Raw genomic sequence first — 24,099 nt, 5'->3', positions numbered from 1 at the left:
CAAAACTGCGCCCGACCAGTATAACTTCCGTATATGTTATGCGGTACAATGTGCAAACCAAGAACTGTAAACCAAGAGTGTACTTGTAAACATGTACACAAAATGTTGTGCAAAACAGCAACAGCAGCATTCGAGTACCACTTTAACCAGTGCCGGTTAAGAAAAATAGATGCAGAACAGAAACGGTGCTGGTTAAAGTGGTAAATGAGCTACTTTGTGTCTTTTTCCGTGTACAGTGGTATCTTGACCTATGAGTGAATTAACGTACGAGTTGTCCGAGGTACGAGTTGAGTCGTCACTTTTTTGCTTTGTTACGCAAGCAAATAAATTGAGGTAGGAGCTCGAGATGGCGCTGCTAGATGGCGAGGCGAAGCCAGAAAGTGAAGACAATGGCGAAAATTAAGATAAGCAAAGAGGAAAAAGTACAAAAATTAAAAGTTTAGGGATACGTAGTGTACAATAATGAAAGGTGGAGGAGGATGGAAAACACGTTTTTTGCTATCTCCTCTACCCTCCACCTCCGCCAGCGTCTTTGGTAGCTCAAGTCGTCTCATCTCCAAGGTAAGTACACTGTATAAAACCTTATTATAACTTTACATACTCTTTCTATTATGTTTTTATACAATATCTGTTATTTAGAAATGTATTTTTTCAAATTTAATAACATGAAACCTAAAAAAACGTGGTAGCATTTTGAGGGTTGGAACGGATTAAGGGCATTTTAAGTATTTTCAATGAGGAAAAATCTATTTGATGTGCGAGCAAATTGAGCTACGAGCTCGACCATGGAACGAATTAAACTCGTAGGTCAAGGTACCACTGTATTTAACCTCAGCTTTTGATAGTATTGACCACAATATACTTTCGGAGTATGTGCTGTTAACTTGTACTTATAGACGTATTGATAATGCGTTCAAATTCAATTCAGGTTTATTTATATTGCGCTTTTAACAATGAACGTTGTCTCAAAGCAGCTTTACGCAGATAATGTGGTGATAAAAGTGAATAAGATCCTTATAACTGTAAGTTTGTCCCTGATTTGAAAGTCGGTGGCGACAAGTAAAAACTACCTGAGATGGCATAAGGAAGAAACCTTGAGAGGAACCAGACTCCTAGGGAAACCCATCCTCATCTGGGTTGCACCGAATGTCCATTTATAACAGATAAACGATGTTTGGGTGCAGTGATGGTGATGATCAAATTCAAACTGTAGCCCAGAGTCAGTGTAGCAGACTGTTGACATTAACTAGAGTCCGAATCCATCCTCAAAGTAGTAATTAAAACGTAAAACCTGTGCACGTGTACCGTCTTCATCCTCGTTTCTATTTTCCAAGATATCGCCTATGAGTACAGGATTATTTAACCCATTTAACGCCAAGATAAAATAACTGTAATGAGAGAGAAACAATCTGTCGACAATGTCCTATTCTATTCCGCATTATAGCAGGAAAACCACAAAAAGCTAAATATAGCTGTACAAATGATCATCATTAGAACTTTATGTGGCAATTCTTTGTGTAAAATTCTTGATTCGGTTGTAATAGTAGACTTGATCATTATCCATCATTTTATATCTCTAATTACCATCCAATCGTTTTTTTTTTTTTTTTTTTCATGTCTCTGATTCTTATATCAGAAGGCTGTAAATGTAGTAAAAGGGATTTGAAAAAGTGAAAACGGAATAAAGTCATTTCCTACCCACACATTGCATTTACCCGCGTTAATACAAAACCAATATGTTGCGGCGTGATGGAATAGAACAAATGATTATTTCGCATAGAAAATGAATAGCCCCCTGGAGTCTGCTTTAGAAATAGAAATGCATAAACACAATCCAACCCCCCACCCCCCTCCTCAACCAGAACTCTTTTGGTTCCTTTTTATAGTGAAATAATCACCCATCCTGATACTACTGGCACAGACAGGAATTGAACCCTGATTTTATTAAGGACCACACTAATTGGACACCTTTGGACAAATTCTAGGTGACATTACCTGAAAAAATTTATATGCTCTTGATATCATTCTTTGTATTATCTGAGATTTAATATATTATCGATTCCGGTCGTCTTGTGAAAAGTTGGACTGAAAAATAGGACAATTTGTGTTTGCTAACAAAACTGGGTAATATATAGCTTGTTAAGGCAAGACACAGGGGTGAGAAAGGAACTAAAAAAGGAGCTAAGATATCAGACTTTGTGATCAAAAGGTTGTGAGTTCAAATCCCAACAGCACCAAGCAGCTTCTGTTGGGCCCTTGAGTAAGGAAGGTCTTTAACCCTCCACTGCTCTGTTGTATAGATCAGATAAATCTCTGGTAGAGCGAAACTTAGTCAAAATTTGGAAACACAAAAACATTACAGAAAAGGGTTTAGAAATGGATCCAAAGAGTAAAGGAATAAGAATGAATTTGTGCACCAATCAAAAACTAATACAAAACAGGTGCACACCATAGGATAACAAGCAATTGACAGAATGAGAATCTTTGTCTAGGACAATACAGCTTTTTTAAATCACTATTTGGACACTCGTAGGGCAATTTTTGCATTAATAAATACATCTCCAGTGTGTTAGAGAGGTGGGAGCTTAGTGGTTATGGCATTGGATGTTGAGGTGTTAAAAACCCAGCCACACCAAGCTGCCACTCCTGGGAACCTGAACAAGGACCTTAACTTGTCAGCTTCTCAACTGCCGTAAATATAAATATAAACAAAGCGTGGATGGAAGAAAATGTGATATTTGATGCCTCTTCCTGTGAGAGCTGATTTGTTTTTGTTCTCATGAACCGAGAGCCGTGAGGGCCAGCACAAGTGGCAGTAACAGGATTGCTGAAAATGCACAGCCTAAAAAAAAATGTGGGCGATTGTTTTTTTTTTTTTCTTTTTTTTTTTTTCTTTTTTTTTAAGGAATAAAGCTTAAGGTGAACACTCGTGCCGACTCTATTAGAAAATGCACCAGGTGAGCAGTCTCCTTTAAAAGGATAACAAAAAAAAGGGGAATAAAATCAAAGCTCACAGCATGTCATTAGACTCTGACAGGACTGGATTGCTGCCAATGAGAGAATTTTGCAACACTCCTCAGGCTGGTATGAACCCCCTACGGCAAGCTTTTAAGTTTCGGATTTCAGTGTCGATTAAAAGCCGTGTCAACAGAGCTGATTTTTCATCCTGGCCAGCCACGAGCGATCTAGAGCACTATTCTCAGAAAGCAGCGAATGGTGGGTTTACTTTTATTAGAAAACACTCGTGTCGTTCCTAGGTGCGTGCTTTTGTGATCGCCGTCTGCTGTTTATTATGGTTGAATAGAGTGGTACAGTACTGTGTTATGGCGCAATATACTAGAAATGTACACAATAAATCAAATTTGAAATGTATCTGTTTTGCTGAAAAAGTGTGGAAGTGCAGAAGATTCCAGAGAAAAGGAAAAGCAATTCAAGGCAACGCGGAACCGGTTTGTTTCAACCGCATTGCTTTTGTTTGGGACTGGAGGAACATAAACCCATAAAATACAATTCCATCATTAAAACATACCTCATTTCACACTCATGGTGATGAGAGGCTACACTCGTCCTTCTCTCCCTTATCTTGTTCCACATCAGCACTTTTCAGCTCCTCATTATGGTGATTCAGCAGCCCGATGCCAGGTTTTTGCCGTCAGATTAAAGAATTATATTGGCAATAATGCTCTAGAAATCGTGGAGGAAAAAAAAATACTTGTCACATTCCTGGGTAAACAATTAAATACATCCTAAATAAGTGGTGTGAGCCTTAAGGCTGGTAATCCATTTACATATAACCCCCCTTTTTGTACACTGCAAAACAGTAACGAGGTATAAACCAGATTTCTGAATTGCATCTTGACCCTTTTAAAAAAGGGGTTTTATTTTAAGAGGATAAAAGCCCTCAACAAGACAAGTAAGCTACCTATAAAGAACCTTGCTTCAGCAAATAAGTTTGTTTGTTTATTTATTTTATTCACCTTTTTCTGGTGAAGGTCACGATTAGCTGGTAAGCCTAGATGCCTCCTACAGACCCCTACAGACCAGTACTGTGATTGTACTTTGCTAAACCAATCAATGTCAATGACTTATCAGTCCCACCACATCTTTTACATGTCATTCTAATAGGGTCCCAAAAGCCAACCAAACTCATACTAATTCACTTCCCGTAGCTGAACAGAGCACTGACGTTTGTATGTTTTTAAATGGAAGGGGTTTGTAGAACCATAGACTCAGACATGGAGTCTGATTTTTTTACAGCCACTTCATATTCAGCATTGAAATATTCAAGTTCTTGTTGATTGTTGATTGTCTCCAACCTTGGCAGCAAGACAATTGTGTTCATGAAAAACAGACAGAAACAAAGACAGGGAATGCTCTTGAAGATACCCCAACATGCTAATCATGAAAGTAGGCCTAATTAGTAATCATAGCCCTTATAAAGACTGGATTTGTATACTCCCTTGACTCCCCCACAAAGCTGTCCAAGGTCTACGTTTCCATTTAATTGTTCTTCCTGAATCCGAAGTTCGATTTTCTGAAGAATTCTCCTCTCCAGCTGGACATCTACTGTATAAATCATTCTAAAAAGTTTCCAAGAGAGCCTAGAACCCTTTTTGGAAAACCCCGAAAAACCTTTGGGGAGCACTTGCATATCTTTATGCTTAAATATCTTGCAAAACATGAAGTAAAAATAAATAAATAATTAAAAACAGCTGTTTATTGGCTGTTTATTCAGCATTAAAATTCCTTAGAACCTAATTATATGGTTATGAATTACTATATAGGGACTTTACATCATTTAGAATAGAAGTACCTTTGTCCTCAAGGTTCCTGCCCTTCAGAAAGTAAGGTATATCCACAGTGTATTGATTGAAAATGTGTATGTCTTGCAAGAACATTTCCATGGCAACCCTCTGAGACCTTTCAATTACCTACAAAAGGTGCTTTGAGACACCCAGAGTCAGATGGCTTTTGCAGATATCGGTGTTGACTACGCAAATCAGCCCCACTAGTGCAGAGATCGACATTGGAGCCTTTGGGAATGAGTAGATATTGAATACCGAATCTTCTCGAAGTATCCGATAACTGCTGAACACGCACTTTTTTTTTTGGGGGGGGCGATTTTTGGCGTTATATAATAAAATATGATTGTAATAGCTTGGACGTGAACCGAGAACGAATGCTGCTGATTTTGCACTCTTTGGGAATGTGGTTGCGTCCAACATTTCACTTCTCACTGGAAAAAAGAGGATGTCTGTATGGTAAACTGGAACCAATTAAGCATAATTCAGAGGACTGAAAGCTAATGAACTACACAAATATCTTACAATTTGAACCTGAGTCAAATAAATATTAGCTTTGTTCATTGTTATAGTTTGATAAGGCTGTTAGTTACAATGTGGCACAGGGGAAACTTGCCACTAGGAATTGGCAACCCTGGCACCCTGGAACCATGTAACCTTGTTTAGAACAGCTTGCCATTAGTTATAATGGAGCAGTGGAGTGGGGAGGTGGTGGCTTAGTAGTTAAGGCATTGGATCTAAAGGTCAAGAGTTCAAATTCCAGCCACACCAAGCTGCCACTTCTAGGCCCGTAAACAAGGCCCTTAACACATAAGCTGCTCAGTTGTATGAGTGAGATAATTGTGGACAAAAACCTCTGCCAAATGCTGTAAATGTAAATATGAACAAACACCTGTTTGGTTTTATAGAGTGGATAAAAGAAAATGCTTCCTGTGAGAGATTTTGTTCTCAGAAACTGAGAGCCATGAGGGCCGGCACAAGAGGCTTTTTGAGTTGCCATCGTAAGGAGCCCTCGTCGTCAAGCTGCTTATTCGAAATCTTGCAATCGCATAAGCAGACTGGACACGATCATGACGTCCTGGTAATGACACCAAAGTTCACTTACCACTCATACTAACACCTTTCTTATAAAGAACGAACGCTTATTGCGCACCACTCCATTGCTCCATTATAACTAATGGAAAGGGGTTCGAAATGAGCTTGCACCAGCTCCATACAATTGCAGATGCCCCAGGGTCGGCCAAGTCTTTGCCAAGTCAAAATTTCCCGTTTTCCTGCTCCACCCTGTTCAAGGCATGTTTTAGTTAAATACGATTCTGGTGTTAAAGTCTCATTTGAAAAGTGAGAAGTGCATACATTTTGACATGGCTTTTAACTTTCGCCACCTCTGAGTACACCTTTTAATAAACGCACCGCTTGATAACGGCAGTACAGTTTAATATACCTAGTGCATTATTTCAATAATTCATTTGAGCACGCGCTGATGTAATCACTGGGCAGGCAAATACAATTTGACCATTAATATTTCATTACCATTTATCTTTTTTTTTACACTCGCATTGTACTTACATCCTGAGCGGATCTGTCCACGCACCACTGTTTGTATAAGAAAGTCTCTGCATGTGAGCTATGCATATGATTCCAGTGCATAGAAGGAAGCATTAATTTGATAAAAATGAGACACTGCATGCGCCATTTGCATTCTCCGCCGCCGTTACTTACGCTCCTGAAATCAAGACAAATTAAGCCATTATGCAGGTCTAATTAGTTCTCCTAATGCAAATATCAGAGCACTAACGCTCGCGGCGCTTAGGGTTGAGCCGAGACAACTGTATTATAAGGTCATCTCCTTATTTCATATCTGTATTTTAAGCGACCTCTTGCCTAGCCTGTGGAATTTTCATAAATCGAAATTAGACAAAGATTCATTACATCCCTGGTAATATTTCATGTACAGAGAAGCAGCCCGAAAGGCAATAAGGAAAGCAATTAGACGGAAACATATACCCGACAAAACGTTCGCGATTTTCTCGCCATGTTAATTAGTGCGAATGTCTCGAACACGATCAAATTCTTATTACAGGTCAGATATTAATGTCCCCTGGTGGTCTAGTGGTTAGGATGCGGCGCTCTCACCGCTGCGGCCCGGTTTCAAACCCCGGTCAGGGAACCAACCCCAGCCCCTCTTAGTGCCGGTCCCAAGCTCGGATAAATGGGGAGGGTTGCGTTAGGAAGGGCATCCAGCGTGAAAACGTGCTAAATCAAACATGCGGATGGTCCGCTGTGGTGACCCCTGATGGGAGAAGCTGAAAGAAAGTTTATATAAATGCCACCTATTGAGGGGTACAAGATCCACTCTGATATCGCAGTTTGCGCCAAATACCATGGCAGGATTCTTATTAGATCATTGTAGAAAAAAAGTACTGGTACTCGTAACTGTTCCAGCCATCCACAATTGTGTAGAACATCTCTGGATGTGGTAAATTAAATTTTCCATTCACTTGAAATAGGAGACGCAAACCTGTTCCACAAGGTGAGCTCGATGAATATGTTTTCCATGGGTTGGAGTGGAAGCTCTTGAGTGGCTTGCTATAAAGGTCTCACCTCAACCTTACTGAACACCTTTGGGATTAAATAGAATGCTGAGTGCAACCCAGGCCTCCTCCACCTCATCGTCATTAGTACCTGCCTTTTACTAAAAAATAAGCACAAACCTCTACAAGGGCACCCCAAAATGTAATGGAACATCTTCCTAGAAGAGTGGTGGTTATTATAACATGGCTAAATGTTGAAAGGGGTGTCCAATTTCAATCTTATGGTCAGGACAAACATATCTATATAGATGGTGAATTCTAGCAAACTAATTCCTAAGTTAGCTAAATAAGGTTAAGGAGAAGTCAAGATCATAGGATCCACCCCTCGTGAGCAACATCTTGCACGAGATCGAGTTGAGAAAAATCCCTTATCTCTTTGTGACACTCCTCTGTGATAACATGATCCCCTCGCACTACAGTGAAAACGGCAGATGTCGAGATAGCTTAATCCTGCACAAAAGGGAGAAAGATTACAAATGTGAGTACAAGATGTTTATCAGCGAATGGTGTCAGCAAGCCAACTGCACGAGGAACCTTGATACCGTCTGCTAAAAAAAAAAAAAAGGCTAGAAGTAAGAAATATTTGAGATTGCCTCTCGTTGTTGAAGCGTATACCATGGACCACCCGTGCAGAGATATAAGATCAGAAATTCTTGCATGTGCTTTTGCTAAAGTAATAGAACAAGGGTAATGATATAATCCTCTCCTGCCAGAACTACTGTCAAAGGAAAATAAAGCATAATTCTAAATATCAATGAAGTAAATGTAACTTTTTTTTTTGTTTGTTTGTTTTGTAGAGCCTCTGGTACTCTTTGTCCATTTTTCTTCACACACTGAGAGGTTTCCTGAAAGCTCTGGCCCCTGTGGCGTCAGTAGAAGTTGTGTCTCTTCCTTGGTTCAGACGCTGCAATTGATTCTGGATTCAGACTCGTGTCTTTTTCATGTCTGCTGTGTTTCTTTTTTTAGGGAATGGAGGTTACTGTAAGGTCTTCAGGTCCGTTAGCGAGTGGAAACCATTACAACGGAGCAGACTTGTGGAGGACTTAATATAATAGGTTTGCCCTCTTCTTCGACTGAAGACTGTATAAATATACTCAAGTAATCGACAGACAGAAAGGAGTCACGGGTTTCTAAAGCTTCACCAAGCCTTCCGTTATTGTGGGAAAGATTGAAGTTGCACTGGAGACTCCCAAACCTCCGTCAAACCTTAAAATACCATATGTGTTAAGGTCAGAGCGCAAGGGCACCCATGGTACAGCATGGAGCTGAGAGGTTTAAAAGGTCTTGCTCAAGGATCTAAGAGTGGCAGCTTGGCAGTGCCAGGGCTGCATTAAATTTAGTGTGGACGTGAACAACAATGATGATGTGCATGAAAGACGACTATTGAGACACATTTGTAAACCTGAAAAGGGTGCGAAAACAAACAAGAGGCTTGGTACAATGGCTGAAGTAAACATCAGAATTTCTTACATTTTCTATTTTAGGCATTTGGCAGACGCCATTATCCAACATGATGTTCAATTATCTGAGCAGTTGAGGGTTAAAAACTATGTTTAAGGGCCCAGCAATGGAAGTGTGTTGACGCCAGGAATCAGACTTTATCTTCCGTTCAGAAGTCTGACATCTTAACTATCTCCCTAAATGTCAAACTTCTATCCAAGCCCCGTTGTTCTAGGCAATTATTCGAAATGAGTGAGAATGTGTTGTCTTTGTTGTTGTTGTTGTTGTTGTAAAGATTAGCTATTTCTTCCATTTGCCTCCATCACACAGCAGCGTGTTCAGTGTTTGCCGCCCGTCGTACCTCACCAGATTTAGAAAAAAAAATTGTATAGAAAAGTGTCTGCTCTCCAGTAGTCTACCCTTAGGCGCATTTGAACAGAGGGACACTTTTTAATGACTTTCTTCTCCTCCTGTTGGAAGATCAGAGGTCTTCGGTACATTTTAATTACATAACACTCACCTACGCTCCAAATCACCACTCGTCCCCCTGCGGAGAGGACATCGGGCTACTTTTTTTTAATGCATGTCAACCTTTAAAATAAGTATTGCACCAATTAAAGGCATCCTGGGGCATGAAAGAAAGGAAACAACAACCTGAAAGAAATAACAAATAAAGCTACTTTTCAGTCTTTTTTTTTTTTTTTTTTTTTTTTTTTTGCTTGGTAGAATTTTATTACATTCTGAAATTTTAAAAAAAGATCATAGGCATGTCTTAAATTTTCCAGGAAAACTTTTACATTCCCAGTCACGAAGTTTGATTACAACATTTTACTATTAACCAACACTTCGAACAATCTCACCTATATGACCGTCGCTTTGACGGTTTCCCATAATTCAGTTTAACCATCTGTTGATTGACCAAAATGTGATTTGACCACCTGATAATAGTGCTTCTTTCATCTTTTTGTAAATGTGATGCAGCAGCACTTTATTCCTTTGGTCTATCTGAATCTCTGGAACTGCTCAGGAAAATTTAGCTTGGGAAGATTCAGATAGACCAAAGGAATAAAGTGCCTTATAAATGAGCGGTTGTGGGTTAAGTCCCTTGGGTATCCAGGCACCCAGTGGCATCGTCGTGGTGCTGGGATTTGAACTTCTGATCCAGAGTCCAATGCCTTAACTACTGAGCTACCACCTCTTTTATTTACCTTATTTACTGGTCCTTCAAGCCATGATGACCTTGGGAAGTCAACAACCCCTGCAAGTTTTAGACACTTTAACAGCAAGAGAAGAGAAATGACTGCCTGCCTGCCTGTTTTGATTGACCATGCGAACATAAGCATGGACGTTTCTTGACATTTTTCCCAAGTGGAACATGTGCTTGAAAAGAATGACTTTGGTGCTGACTCAAGAAATGCTGGCTGCAAGCCATGAAGCTGAGTTTAAAGTGACCTCCTGTGCTGGGGCTACTGGACACGCTCCAAAATCATGTTGTGTCACTTATTAAAATACAGGAGTTGAGGCGTTCTCATGCTGTTTCGGCTGTACAAAAGAACAAAGGAAATGGGGTTTAATTCATGCCTTCAGAATTTTCAATAATGATTCCTTGTAGGAGATTATAATTATTTAACCAGAAATAGGATATTTGTAATTTTTGATTAATGCACTGTTAGGATTTATAATTGCAGTATCCGGTGTTTGTTGGTTCAACTTAATCTCCTCAGTCATTGCAGGAGATCATGGAGTTCTGCAGTTGATCAAGGCATGATATCCTTCTCACTTTTATCAGCGAAATAAATGCGAAACATCAAAAAATGAAACACGTTTTTTGGTGCTACACCCAGCTACAAGGATATCATCCTCCAAATCAGGCATATGCTTGTTTATAAATAGTATGGAATTTGCAGAGACAAATAGGTTCTCACTAACTTTTTACATTTCACAGTTGTCTGGCTTGGGAAGATGTTTCAGGTTTTAGAATTGTTTGGGGGTTTGTATTATTTTACTTTGTTTCTGAGGAACCGAATATTTAGTTGATTGCTGCCTTTTAATTTAGTTGTTTTGACTGGGCTGTCTTGGAACTATCCAAATAACATCTTTCATTGCTCCAAAATCAGGAATGAGCACACAAATTTAACCATTGGAAAAATAGAGACACTTTTTTTTCCTACTGCATGAGCCTTTGGGTCACTGTGGTGCACATGCATTTATGATGTACCAACAATTATCCACTATGTAACTCCTGAATTGTTCTCCTACTAGAAATGGTTCTGTACATCATAGACCTATGCCTACTCTCAGCCATTGATTTTTGAAATACTCATCCATTTTCTAGACCACTTTTCCTATACAGGGTTGGGGGAGGCAGGTGCTGTACCCATGGAATTCATGGTATAGAGTGGGGCACACATGGGACAGGGCACAATTGCAGGAACACTCACTCAATATGGAAATGCTAGTCAGCCTACAACACACATCACTGGTACATGTGAGGATACTGGAGGAAACCAAGGAAACGATAGTACCCCTAAAGTACACATACTCCAATTTCCTAGGGCAGTTCAATGGATTAAAATTCTTCAACTCCTGCATAACATTTTTTTCCAGGCCAATTTACCCTAAAAAAAAAATAAATAAACGTATGATGGGTTTTGTTCCCCCTTTCCTGTGCAAGGAACATCTATAACGATTTTGTGTATTTGCCTTTTTTGACCACTAGGTGAAATGCCTATGGACACTAAATGAAGCATAGTTATTATACCTAGTGGTCAAACTAGGAAATGCAACAAATCTGGAAAGCAACCACATCAACAGCAGGAGCCTGGAGCTTACCCCAGTAGGGACCCTCTGGACAAGGTTCTAAACTCTGTGTTCTTTTGAACAACCACACAATCTGGGAATGCCAGTCAACAACACACATTGGACTGGGTAAGGAAATTGGAGAAAACCAGAGGATACCAAATTTGTATTACCCCTAGTGGTTGAAAAAAGGAAATACAACCAATCTAGCAAGCAACCAAAATAATTAATTATTATTGCAATGGGATTGAATGCATACAGTCGTCACTTAAGATATTATGAAAATAAACATTTGTGAAACAGACGGTGGAGCTCTGCAACATCAGCCCTAATGGTCCAAAGGCCACTGTTTGGCATGTAATGGGTTTTTAACTAGTAGTAATTATTAATAATTGATAGTAATAGGGGAAAATTGTAACCAGACATAATTAGAGACAATATATTTTTCTGTTGTGTCTTGTTTATGGTTTCTTCTTTACAAAATCCTTTTGTATTTTGTCTTGTGAGCGCAATTATCACTTGAAGCTTTTCTATTACACATCATCACTCGCTATTTATAATCTGTAATTCAATTTCGGTGTGTAAGTCACTGTTTATAATGATTGACATTCTTTTTTGGTTTTAACAACTTGATTTTTTCCCCCTGGTCAGGTGTACAGTATGTACATGTATAGAACCAGCTAAAAAATTGGCCACCTGTCAGGTTTCTTGTGCGAAATCCAACACCAGAATTAATAGACTACATTTTGAATGTGGGTTACATCTCGCACCGTCCCTGCTCGGGTCCACAGACCAAAAAAAAAAAGGATAAAATGGACAGGAAATGAAAGACAGATGGTTTCTATGATGAATACATGGCCTTATTATTTCTTCATGATTTTCTGTGTGTGTGTGGGGGGGGGGGGGGGGTTGGCGTCTGTGTTTTGAATCGGACCGAAACCGTTTTTCCTTTTTTCTTTTTTTTTTTTCTGTCTTTGCTTTGCATTATATTAAGATACACTGCAACTGAATGAATATGGATGTGCGCATGTTTGTGTGTCAGAGGTGTAATGAACAGTAGACAGGCAGCTAACAGTGTGATGATCCCTGTACAAACCCCATCTCGCATGCAGCTGCGCGCCGTCCTCTTTCATCCATCATCTCGCTCTCGTTTTTGCTTCATAGACACCTGTCCACACAGGCTTCATATGATCAAAAATATGCAAACTCTCTTTTTTCCCTTTGCACTCACTTTATTTGTATGCAATAAAAATGGAATTTAATAAAATGGCAAATGTTATCTATTAATGATCATATTTGTTGTTCGACTTCTCCCATTAGGGGGCGCCACAGCGGATCATCCGTCTCCATACCCCCCTGTCCTCTACATCTGCCTCTTTCAACCCAACTACCTGCATGTCTTCCCTCACCACATCCATGAACCTCCTCCTTGGTCTTCTTCTTTTGCTCCTTCCTGGTGTCTCCATCCTCAGCATTCTCCTACTGATATACCCCATGTCCCTCCTCTGCACATGTCCAAACCATCTCAATCTTGCCTCCCTCACCATGTCTCCAAAACATCCTACATGCGCTGTCCCTTTAATAAACTCATTTCTAATTAAATCGTCGTCACTCCCAACGAAAACCTCAACATCTTCAGCTCTGCTACCTCCAGCTCCACCTCCTGTCTTTTACTCAATGCCACTGTCTTTAAACCATAGATCATATTTGTTGTTGTTTTGCAAAAAAAAATAATAATAATAAATAGTCCTGATCATTTCTAAAGTCACCTCAAAAATCTTTCAGTTTAAAAACTCAAAAAAGCATACCAGGATATAAATGCTGGTTTTTGTAAAAAATATATATATATATAATTTTTATTATAATTATATATATTCCATTTCCATTTGTACATTGCAATTTTTTTTGGTTAAATTTGACTACATTATAATTATATATTATGAATTGACTTGACTTCCATTATATTTGATATATATTTTCTTTCTCTTTTTATTTGGACATTTGACTGTAGCAAATCACTTTATCAGGCTGCTCAATATCTTTCATTCCAACCCATATAACGCATACCTTCATATACAATACAGACCAAAAGTTTGGACACACCTTCTCATTGAAAGAGTTTTCTTTATTTTCATGACTATGTAAATTGTAGAGTCACACTGAAGGCATCAAGGGCTATTTGACCAAGAAGAAGAGTTATGGGGTGCTGCGCCAGATGACCTGGCCTCCACAGTCACCGGACCTGAACCCAATCGAGATGGTTTAGGGGTGAGCTGGACCGCAGAGTGAAGGCAAAAGGTCCAACAAGTGCCAAGCATCTCTCGGGGAACTCCTTCAAGACTGTTGGAAGACCATTTCAGGTGACTACCTCTTGAAGCTCATCAAGAGAATGCCAAGAGTGTGCAAAGCAGTAATCAAAGCAAAAGGTGGCTACTTTGAAGAACCTACAATATGACATTTTTCAGTTGTTTCACACTTTTTTGTTATGTATATAATTCCATATATAATTCCACATGTGTTCATTCATAGTTTTTGATGCCTTCAGTGTGAATCTACAATTTTCATATTCATGAAAATAAAGAAAACTCTTTGAATGAGAAGGTGTGTCCAAACTTTTGGTCTGTACTGTATATATTCATATTTATTACAATAATTACAATGTACGTTTATATAATACTATGTGCAACATTACACCATCATAACGTGCAATATGCTCTTAGTTCCCTTTTTATACATTTGTATATATACAGTTTAAAAGTCCACATCCTCATGAGGTAGAACACAACAAAGCCAGCTCCATGAAGATATGATTTTACATGGGTTGTAGAGCTCTGACCACAACCATAGCAAAAATGTAGTGGAACAAATGGGGACTAAATGTGGTAATAGATAGTGTACAGTACAGAAACTCTAAAAAGCACCATGGTAAAGCATACCTGACAATCCAGAAGAGTACAAAACAGCAAATAAATGCATTAGACGGAGCTTTTATTTTTTCGCATTTATTTTTATTCATTCGTATTCAATCCAATTCGTGAATGTTGAACGAAACCAAGCAATAAAAAATCCATTATAAGCACCTGGTGTATGATTTGACCACTGAACTGCCCTTGCTTTCCCTGGAGCTCGAAGGTATTACAGGCTGTTTTCTTGCAGATCTCACAGAAGGGTTGTATGTGTAGTCTTTATACATATATTTAATATATTCTACAGTCTTGGCCCATGAACATATTACATTCCTTTACCATAAACAGTTAAAAAAAAAAAAGACATGCACTACAGCCAATGGCCCATTTATAACATATCATATAGACTTATGTTAAAAGTTGTGCAAAATTAAAATGTGAAGAAAAGCACAAAAAATGCAGACAAAAAATAAAAGTGCACTAAATGTTCACAAAAACTTGCATAATTCACTTTTTGTGTGCTTCAGTCTGCAGCTGAATTCAAAGTGCTTTATCGCTGCTTTTATTGGAATAAAGACTTTGGCTTTTCAACCAAAGTTCGAATACTTGTTCCCCTTTTTATGACCCGCACTTTAACAAATAAAGAACCTTTTAGTGTTTCTTCAAGAGGTTTTTGCGAGATAGTTAATGGATCTTAACTGCATAAAAAGGAGCTCCCTGGATACCTTTCAGGTGGAGAAATACTTTGAGGCGTCCGAACCTGCACTGGGTATGAACAGTAAAGCTAGCGTATATATCCAAGCGCTATATATATTTATTTATTAGTAGATGCGCCAAGTGACCAATAAGTACATTTATGATTTGCTAACATTGAATAGCATGATAGTATGAATAGGGGTGAATCGTATCGTATCGCACCAGTAGCTACTTTGTATCTTTAATGCATCGTATCAATGACTGCATCGAGATTTACAGCTTTAAATAAGGATATTATATTACATATAGTAACATTTGCTTTAAATCGGCTAATTATCTAGTTTAAAATCGAGGCACAACTAATACCAAGATGGCAAAATGTTTTTTTTGTTTTAAAGTGCCATGCATAAACGTTTACTCCTAACCAACAGCAGAACCCCCGGTAGCTCGGGCCCACGTCGAAATTCTACATTTTCCCAGCGATCCTTCAGGACAAATGAAGCTCCTCGCTATAAATAGTCAGTCTCCCCAACTCCAAATCTCACCGCTGCCCTTGAGGATTCGGGCAAGTAGGGCAGGCTGCAGAAAAATGGGACGTGCAGCACATTTGAGGTATCAATAATAAATGCCAGCCACAGTCACAGGGTGCAACCCATGTCTAAAAATAATTTTTCAACCACGGCCCAAGACAGAGTGGAATTAAAGCGAGAAAAAAAAAACATACACATTTACAAACGTGACAAACAAAAAAATATGTATATACGGGAGATGAACAAGGTACTTCGGCGGAGTTCCAATCATCCCAAAGCTGTAGTTGATCCAAAGAGTTCTTCCAGAAAAATTGGTGACAAGTTGAAAAATGGAGGAAAAATTTAAAGAAAAGATTGTTGGCACACTTGCATTTGTGCAACAAAGATAGAGTGCAGGGAAGTAAGTCCAGATATTGACTGAATATGGCTTGTATTGCAGGTGGGCCTTTTTTCAGGGCTACATCTAGAACATCTCAATTTGAATTGAAATCTTCAGATATGGACTAGCAGATGAGGCTTCAGTCATGGTTACATCAGAAAACATGAAGAACATCGGAGTGTTCCAAGTTTTGGTAGCTCGTCTCTTGCACTGCATCTTTCCCAACCTGGTCATCTGGAGATGCAAAGCAGTTAGTTGGCTCACAATAATGACCCCACTGGGATTTTCGATTTACAGCATTTTGCAAACGCTCTTGTGTATAGCGACTTATAATTACCTGAGCAGTTGAGGATTAAGGGTCTTGCCCAGCAGTAGAAGATTTACATTTACATTTGCGGCATTTAGCAGACGCCCTTGTCCAGAGCGACGTACAAAAGTGCTTTGAGTCTCTAGCAATAAATAATTCTACACTGGTACGCTTGATTACAAACTAAATATAAATATAACTCTTGATTTCTACAAAGCAAACTTGGAAAGTGCTAATTTAAGTGTTTCAGGAAGAGGTAGGTCTTCAACCGTCGCTTAAAGATAGCCAGGGACTCCGCTGTACGGACATCTAGGGGAAGTTCATTCCACCACCTCGGTGTCAAAACAGAGAAGAGCCTTAAAGTATACTTACCTCTCATTCTGAGAGAAGGTGGTACCAGTCAAACAGTGCTGGAGGATCTCAGACAGCGTAGTGCAGTGCGAGATGTGATGAGGTCTAGGAGGTAAGATGGCGCTGGTCTATTTTTGGCCTTGTAGGCAAGAATCAGTGTTTTGAATCTGATACTGGAAGTCAGTGAAGCGAGCGTAGCAGTGGGGTGGTGTGGAAGAACTTGGGCAAGTCGTGCAGCTGCGTTTTGGATCATTTGCAGTGGACAAATAGCATTCAGAGGTAGACCTGCCAGCAGAGAGTTGCAGTAGTCCTGTTTTGAAATGACAAGAGACTAAACAAGCACCTGGGCAGCCTGTGTGGACAGAAATGGTCAAATCCTTCAGATGTTGTAGAGAAGAAATTGACAGAAAAGAGCCACATTAGCGACATGTGAGGAGAAGGACAGTTGTTTGTCCATAGTTACCCCAAGGTTACGAGCAGTGGCTGAAGGGGAGAGTAGAGAGTCATGAAGAGTTATTTGAAGATCTTGATCTGCAGATTAATTACCGAGGATGACCAGCAGTTCTGTTTTGCTGGGATTGAGTTTTAGTTGATGAGCATTCATCCATGAAGATATGTCTGTCAAGCATGCCGAGATCCGAGCAGAAGCTGTGGTATCTGAGGGAGGAAAAGAAAAGATGAGTTGAGTGTCATCTGCATAGCAGTGGCAAGAAAACCCATGTGAGGATATGACTTCACCAATGGAGTGGGTATAGAGGGAGAAAAGGAGGGGACCAAGTACCGAGCATGCATTTAGTAGGGCTCAAACCCTCCTGATCACAAGTCCAACATCTTTACCACCGAGCAACTTCTTTTGCCTTCTTGTTCAGCCGTGTATGAGCTTGCATGCTACTACATGTCCCTCTTGTTCTAATTAGTGCATCTGCGTTAATTAATTTGCCCAGTGATTGCGAGCAGGGGTGTCCCTCGTATTCCTTGGATCGTAACTTTGTTAATTGAGGGCTTATTTTTAATTGTCCGTCTAAGCAGCACAACTGAAAGTCGTATAAAATTGGGACGTGGACAAACAACGTTTTTCAGGATAATAAACCATTGCTTACATGGGAAAAAAAAAAAAAAAAAATCCATGAGCCGTAACTTCACCTGGACTCCTCGACAAAAATTCCAACGAGAGGAAGCTTGTGTGCCTCTGTTTACTCCATTTAATCACCACCAAGTCGACTAATTAATGTGTTGCTCTTGCAAATCCATTCGAGCAATAAGGCGGACCTGGATGTGCCGTGACGGAGAAATTACACTGAGGTTCATGCAGGTTTTGAGTTGAGCCGAAGCAATTTGGATCTGCCACAAGCAAAACAAAAAGGTTTTGGCAAGAGCTTAAAAATACAAAAGTTTCTTGCTGGAAACTAGTTCATGACTCATTTGAATGTGTGTTTAAACAAATCCACACACTTTCGATTTGGGGGTGTTAGTAAGAGGGTACATATGTCTCAGTATATTAAAACCCAATTTTGGTAACATTTTTTTTTTTTATTATTAAATCTAAAAATCAATGATTATAGCAAAAATGTCAGTCATATATGTCAACCATTTTATATATATATATTTCAATAATATATTATTATTATATTTCTTCTTCTTCTTTCGGCTACTTCCATTAGGGGTTGCCACAGTGTATCGTCCAATGATGATTATTATATATAATAATAATATAATGTATTGTCTCAGCCTCCGTGTTCAACATGCCCTTGGCCCCACTCTGGTTCGAATGCTCTGTCTTCTATCCAGATTCCTTGTTTGATAATGAAAATTGGCTTTCAGTACTTTTCCATCATTTTCCATACTACCAGAAATGCTCCAGTTGGTACTGTTTCTGATATTTGATAACTAGCCAAAGTTCTGATCCATGCCATTCATGCCAATGTACATACGAGTCATAATTTTTTTTAGGTTCCTGTCTTTGTCTATGCCCTTATATAATCTGTTTATTTGGATGCTAAGCAGCGCTTGATTGAATGACACACTCTTTACCTTTAGCACACACAACCTAATAGAAAAAAAATGATGACATAACTGGATATGATAAGCTGCCAGTGGAATTAATGAAGTTCATTATTGAGATTTATTACAACACAATGCAGCTGATAAACAGGTTTCATTGGGCGTATTTGAGATTCTGAATGAATTAGCGCTGTAGTATTATAATAAATAGCCCATTAATGTCGAACAAAGTAATATGACTTCATCCAACCCTGGGACAGTTCATACACAAAGTTTTACGACTACGTTTTCATATGCAACCTTTACTCACTGCATGACTACAGTACACCGTATATTAAAATAGCTATAAAACATTTCCTTGTTCGTACCTGGTTTCCAGACAACAGTAACTTTATCAGTCTTCCTCATGCCAGCAGCTTTGGAGGAATGTTTTGCGGCAGAGAACTGAACTGAGCTACCGCCATCATGCTTCTATTTGCAACCCTATCTATCACCAGCATGCATTATTCATGGCTTTTTTTTATTGCCTCTTGAAGAAAGATTGCTTCTATTTCTTTTCTTTTTTTTGTCTTTTGTTCCCATTTCCCTTCTGTGTTTTCCAATTAAATTAAAGGCAGTGCTGCACTAAATCTGAAGTGCTAGCTCATGTACATGACAATTAGAGGCAGCCAGGCAGGCCAACGCTCGGGTGAATAGAGAACAACACCGGGGGGAATACAGAGCCATTAGACCACTGCACAAAACTAAAGATATCGTTGTAATTATGTGCAGCAGCCCGGATGACCACAGGAACTGAACTAGGTTGCCATAAAGAAAAAGGGGCTTGGATGAAAGAAATCCAGGTTTGTTGGAATCAATTCAAACAGAGTTTGAAAAAATATAGGTTATAGGTTTTGACACCTTTAATGCTGATTAATCAATATTTGTAAATGATTCGGCCACCTTTCGTTTTGTTTTTTTTACCTACACTGCAATGGTACAGAAAAGTCGAATAAAGTTGCAAAGTTACCAAAAGTCTTTCTGATGGGGCAACACCAGGGGGCGACAAAACACACACAAGAAAGCAGTATTTCTGCCATTCTGCATGCACGTGCTTGGGCAGGTGTTAATAGTTAATGTTGCTATAAATGGATGAAAGAATTCAATGGCCATAAATGGGTTGCATATGGGGTCCATGGATGGATGATTTGTCATTTGTCAAGAAGTGCACAAGTAGAAAGCGCAAAATCTGAAATTAGAAAATCTGTTGAATGTTGTAAGTTGCAAGAAAGGTTTCCTTGGTCCTAAAGCCTTCTTCTCAACATGAACCATTACAAACAGTGATATTAGGTTGAGGAAAACATAGCAATATGGCAAACTGGCAAACATGGCATATATTTGCAAAATAACCCAAAAAACATTCATGAATTATAAATGTACTTGCAGGGATAAAGTTCAAAACAAGAACACAGGCAGAACTAAGGATAATTAAAGGAAACTGGAAAACCAGAACATTATGTTCTTCAAAAGATTCTGCAGTTGCTATAGACCATGGGTCTTCTACCTGGGGTCTGCGGTGGTAGTGCAGGTGGTACGCAATTTATGGGTAAAAACATAAATAAAATATTGAATGAAAATTATTAATTGGATACAAAATATAGGGTTGTTATGATGCATAAATCTTTTTGAAAGATTTGAAAATATACAATGATGCATGTACAACACAGTTCTTATTGTTTTAATATAAATGGCGTAATATGATTCGTTTCTATTAAAATCAGTAGCTATGTTTGACACATTTTGTATCAGGGGATCTCTGCCGGATGTCTCTATCGCTTAAGGGGTCCTTGAACTGAAAAACAAAAACCCCTGCTATAAACAGGTCTGTAGCATTCGTTGATTAATTCACTATACCATATTAATTCAGTTTACCATTTGCCACAATAGCCTTAAACATATGCTAAGGAAGTTACAGTGCACTCTGATGCACACTTTGCATAAATTATACAAAGAGTACTGTAGGTGTGTGTGTAGAAATGGAGCAAAAGCCTCGTGATCGTTCGCAGCTCGAGACGTTATTTATTTGCATTTTCATTCCTCCCAGGGTACCTCCCCCTGAACGAGTAACCGGCCATGAATCATAATCACGAGGCGAATTTTATTCCACCAATCAACTTGTTACAAGGAGCATGAACATCTGCAGTCTCTCAGTGAATTGAGCAGGACCGTTCGGGACCATGAATCCAAATGAAGAAATTTAGCAAAAAGGTCAGCGCGTGTGTATTTCTTAGCATTCTAGACTTAACGACGAGTGCATTAGGGAGCCTAGCACTCAGCGCTTCGTTCTGGGAGGGAACACAGGCACGCATAAAAATCACGTCCCCAAAGTTTTTCGAAGCGGGGACATTTTTGACATTTGGAAAGAAAAACTAAGGGTCATAATGAAGTGTGAAGTTTTGCAAAACTATATAAACCAAACCAGAGCTCTTGTCTGCTGCAAATGACTGGTGGGGGGGGAGACAATTGGAAGTTCTGCAAGTAAACAGTCTTCCAAGATGGTTTTCAATTTCAAATTCGATTGGTCACCTTATTCTAAATTAGGAGGTCCTTGGAAAATTAGCCATGCCTAATCAATTAATGTGGACCTGACTTTGTCATGGCAGAACATAAAAAGGAGCCGAGTGAAACTGTACTGCAGTTGCATTATATGGCCACAATTTATCCATCTTCTAAAAGCTACCTTCAGCATAATAATACACCTTGTTTTCTCAAACTGCTTCCATAAATATGACATGTACATGCCTTGCCAGGCACCAGACCTCCATCCATTATAGCACTATATATACCACTGAGATGTGGTACACGAGTGCAGAGTCGAGCACAGCAGGAAGCTGACAAATGTGCAACAATTATGTGCTGCATGGACGAGAATCTCAAAATAATGTTTAGAGGATCACATAGAACTGAGGATTTTCTAAGAGCCAAAGGCAGAGGGTCCTATCCATTGTTCAATACATATCCTAATTAAGTGGTGTAGTTGAGTTTATGATGTCTGAATTTGTGGTTCACAGAATGGGAATTCTAATTTCCCTTCACAGAATGCCATTCCTATGTCCCATTAGATGGCTTGTCCCAAGGAATGATTACTCTTATGTTCTTATGGGTCTTAAGTAAACCCAGCTAAGCATCATACGGTGTATAAACCAGGAGTAGATATGCAACAAGATTTCAGCTAGCAAACACAATTACAAATAATTTGACAAACCTGTGGTCAAAGCATTTGTTAGGCCTTTAAAATAGAGTGGTATTATTTGATAGAATCACTTACTGCAACTGGACAAATTCTTAATCAATCAGTCTTAGCTTCCTTAGCTGCACTGGATCTCCACAGTGGTGACCTTTTGAACTGGATGCTCACCTTCGGGAAGAGGGCGTAGTCCGCAGGAGCCAAATTTGGCGAGTAGGGTGGGTGCAGAAGGGAGATCATATGGATTGTTCTCTGACAATCATCATGCACAAGTTGCCAAATGGTAACGCTATTTTTGGGGGGTTGAGCTCGTTCAAGGTCTTCCTGATCTCTCGTTGTCTCCCAGTGATTTTTTTTTTGACGCTCCAGAAGCGTCACAACATGCCGAAAATGTCAAACGTATGTCGTGTCAAACGGCTTTGTGGCAGATTTGGCCAGTCTCACACAGAATTTCACGTTTGCTCTTTGTTCTAACTTGCTGTCCATGTGTAGACGTGGTAATGGACGTGATCCAAATAGCTTCAGTTTGTACAATTCGTTTTGAAACATGTTGATACCACTTCCTACACCAAAAAGGTGAGAAAATGACAGTGCTTCAAGCCTGACATGACTGGACATCATCTCTGCTGACTGCAATAAATTTAAAACAGGTAGAAATAACTTGACTTGAGCAAAGTTGCCAGACGACCATTAACAAAAGGACCACGGGTCAATTCTCACATCTGCTTTCAGGTTTGCAACTTCTTTTTTACACTCTATCAAACATATGAAACCCTCACCAGCCAATGGCTCTACTGCAAGTCCAGAAATAAACAATATGCCCCGGAAAACAAGACTTGCCACAACACCGTTGCATGCTGAGCCATGCTACAAAGGTAGCCGCAGTGGAAATTAAAATGGCATCCTGCTTTTTTCTTTTAAATGGCTTGTCAGTGTGAAAGATGGCTCTTAAGTAGAACAATCTCACCCACGTACAAAGCTTATGCATGCTAATGTGCGCCTGCATGCACTCATGCACTGTAATGAGGGCCAATGGCAGTGATCTATAGTTGGGATTATCGCTCCCACTTTTTCACTTTCTCGCTTTTTTCCTACCCACACACACACACACACACACTCCTCGATCTGACCGCTGCGGTGACACACAAGGACAAATCGCTGTCTTGCTCCCCTTTATTTTTTCCTGCTTCCTGTTCCAGAGGAAGATGGATCGCTTGAGCTGTACCTGGGCAGACCTGCCGCAGTGGTGTGTATCCGCTGCAGCTTTGTCACTGTCACTCATCGGCAGACATTCACACCAGGAGTTCTACCTAAGGATGAAATGGGACCTTTAATTTTGTGTCAAATCTGAATCTCCCAAAAAAATTAGAATGACTTTAACCCTTCAAAATAAGACTTGTATCACACTACATTCTGCACTCTATATAGTTTTCCAATGACCCAAACTTAAATTATGGAATAATCCTGACAATTTGCATGCACAGTTTAATTTGAGCAACTTCAACTTTAGCATTATCACGTCTACACTTTTCCAATGCTAATTTGGTTTATACCTCACCCTTAGTTATGCATATATATCTGGGCAAAACCTACCAAAAAAGGGATCCTACTGAGATAACTCATGCATAATCTCATGCATTCTTTTCCTCCCCGCACAAATTAGTAATGTGAATATAATCTTATGTCAGAGGAAATAGACGGCGGGGGGGTCAGATTGTGATCCTGGGCTAAGCCAACATCTAAGTCAGGGTCATCAGGTGGTAGCTGACATTTCAGTTATCACTCACCATTTAATTTGCAAAAAAATAAACAACTTTGCTTCTGTAGCCGAACTTCTGTTGAGGCCCATCTCTTAGGATACATATTTCCAGCTAAAGGCAACTCATCGGACCATGACTAGCTACACAGCTAGAGACATTAGGTCAGAAATTGAAGCTTCAAAAACAGTAATAGGAAGTGCCATTATGAAACCCAAACCCTGCAAAACTGACTTATTTATAGCCATATCATTAATAGTCACCATTTGCAAGGACCTCTGTATGCAAGAGGTTTTTATGTATCTGTAGAA

At 39.4% G+C, this 24,099-nt stretch overlaps 1 long non-coding RNA gene across 1 annotated transcript in view; it reads left to right on the top strand.

Annotated features, from left to right (window-relative positions):
* LOC310726408 overlaps positions 1-21,225 on the top strand; it is a 43,112-nt gene extending 21,887 nt beyond the window's left edge. Inside the window, exon 4 of the long non-coding RNA XR_014533743.1 lies at positions 20,889-21,225. This is a non-coding gene — a long non-coding RNA (uncharacterized lncRNA). The remainder of the gene's footprint in view (positions 1-20,888) is intronic.
* The last annotated feature ends 2,874 nt before the right edge of the window (positions 21,226-24,099 follow it).

This window comes from Silurus aristotelis (genome assembly GCF_946808225.1).
Source record: "Silurus aristotelis genome assembly, chromosome: 5".
Taxonomy (NCBI): Eukaryota; Metazoa; Chordata; class Actinopteri; order Siluriformes; family Siluridae; genus Silurus; species Silurus aristotelis.
Note: the sequence above shows the minus strand (reverse complement) of the source record. Positions and strands in the feature narration are given on the sequence as shown.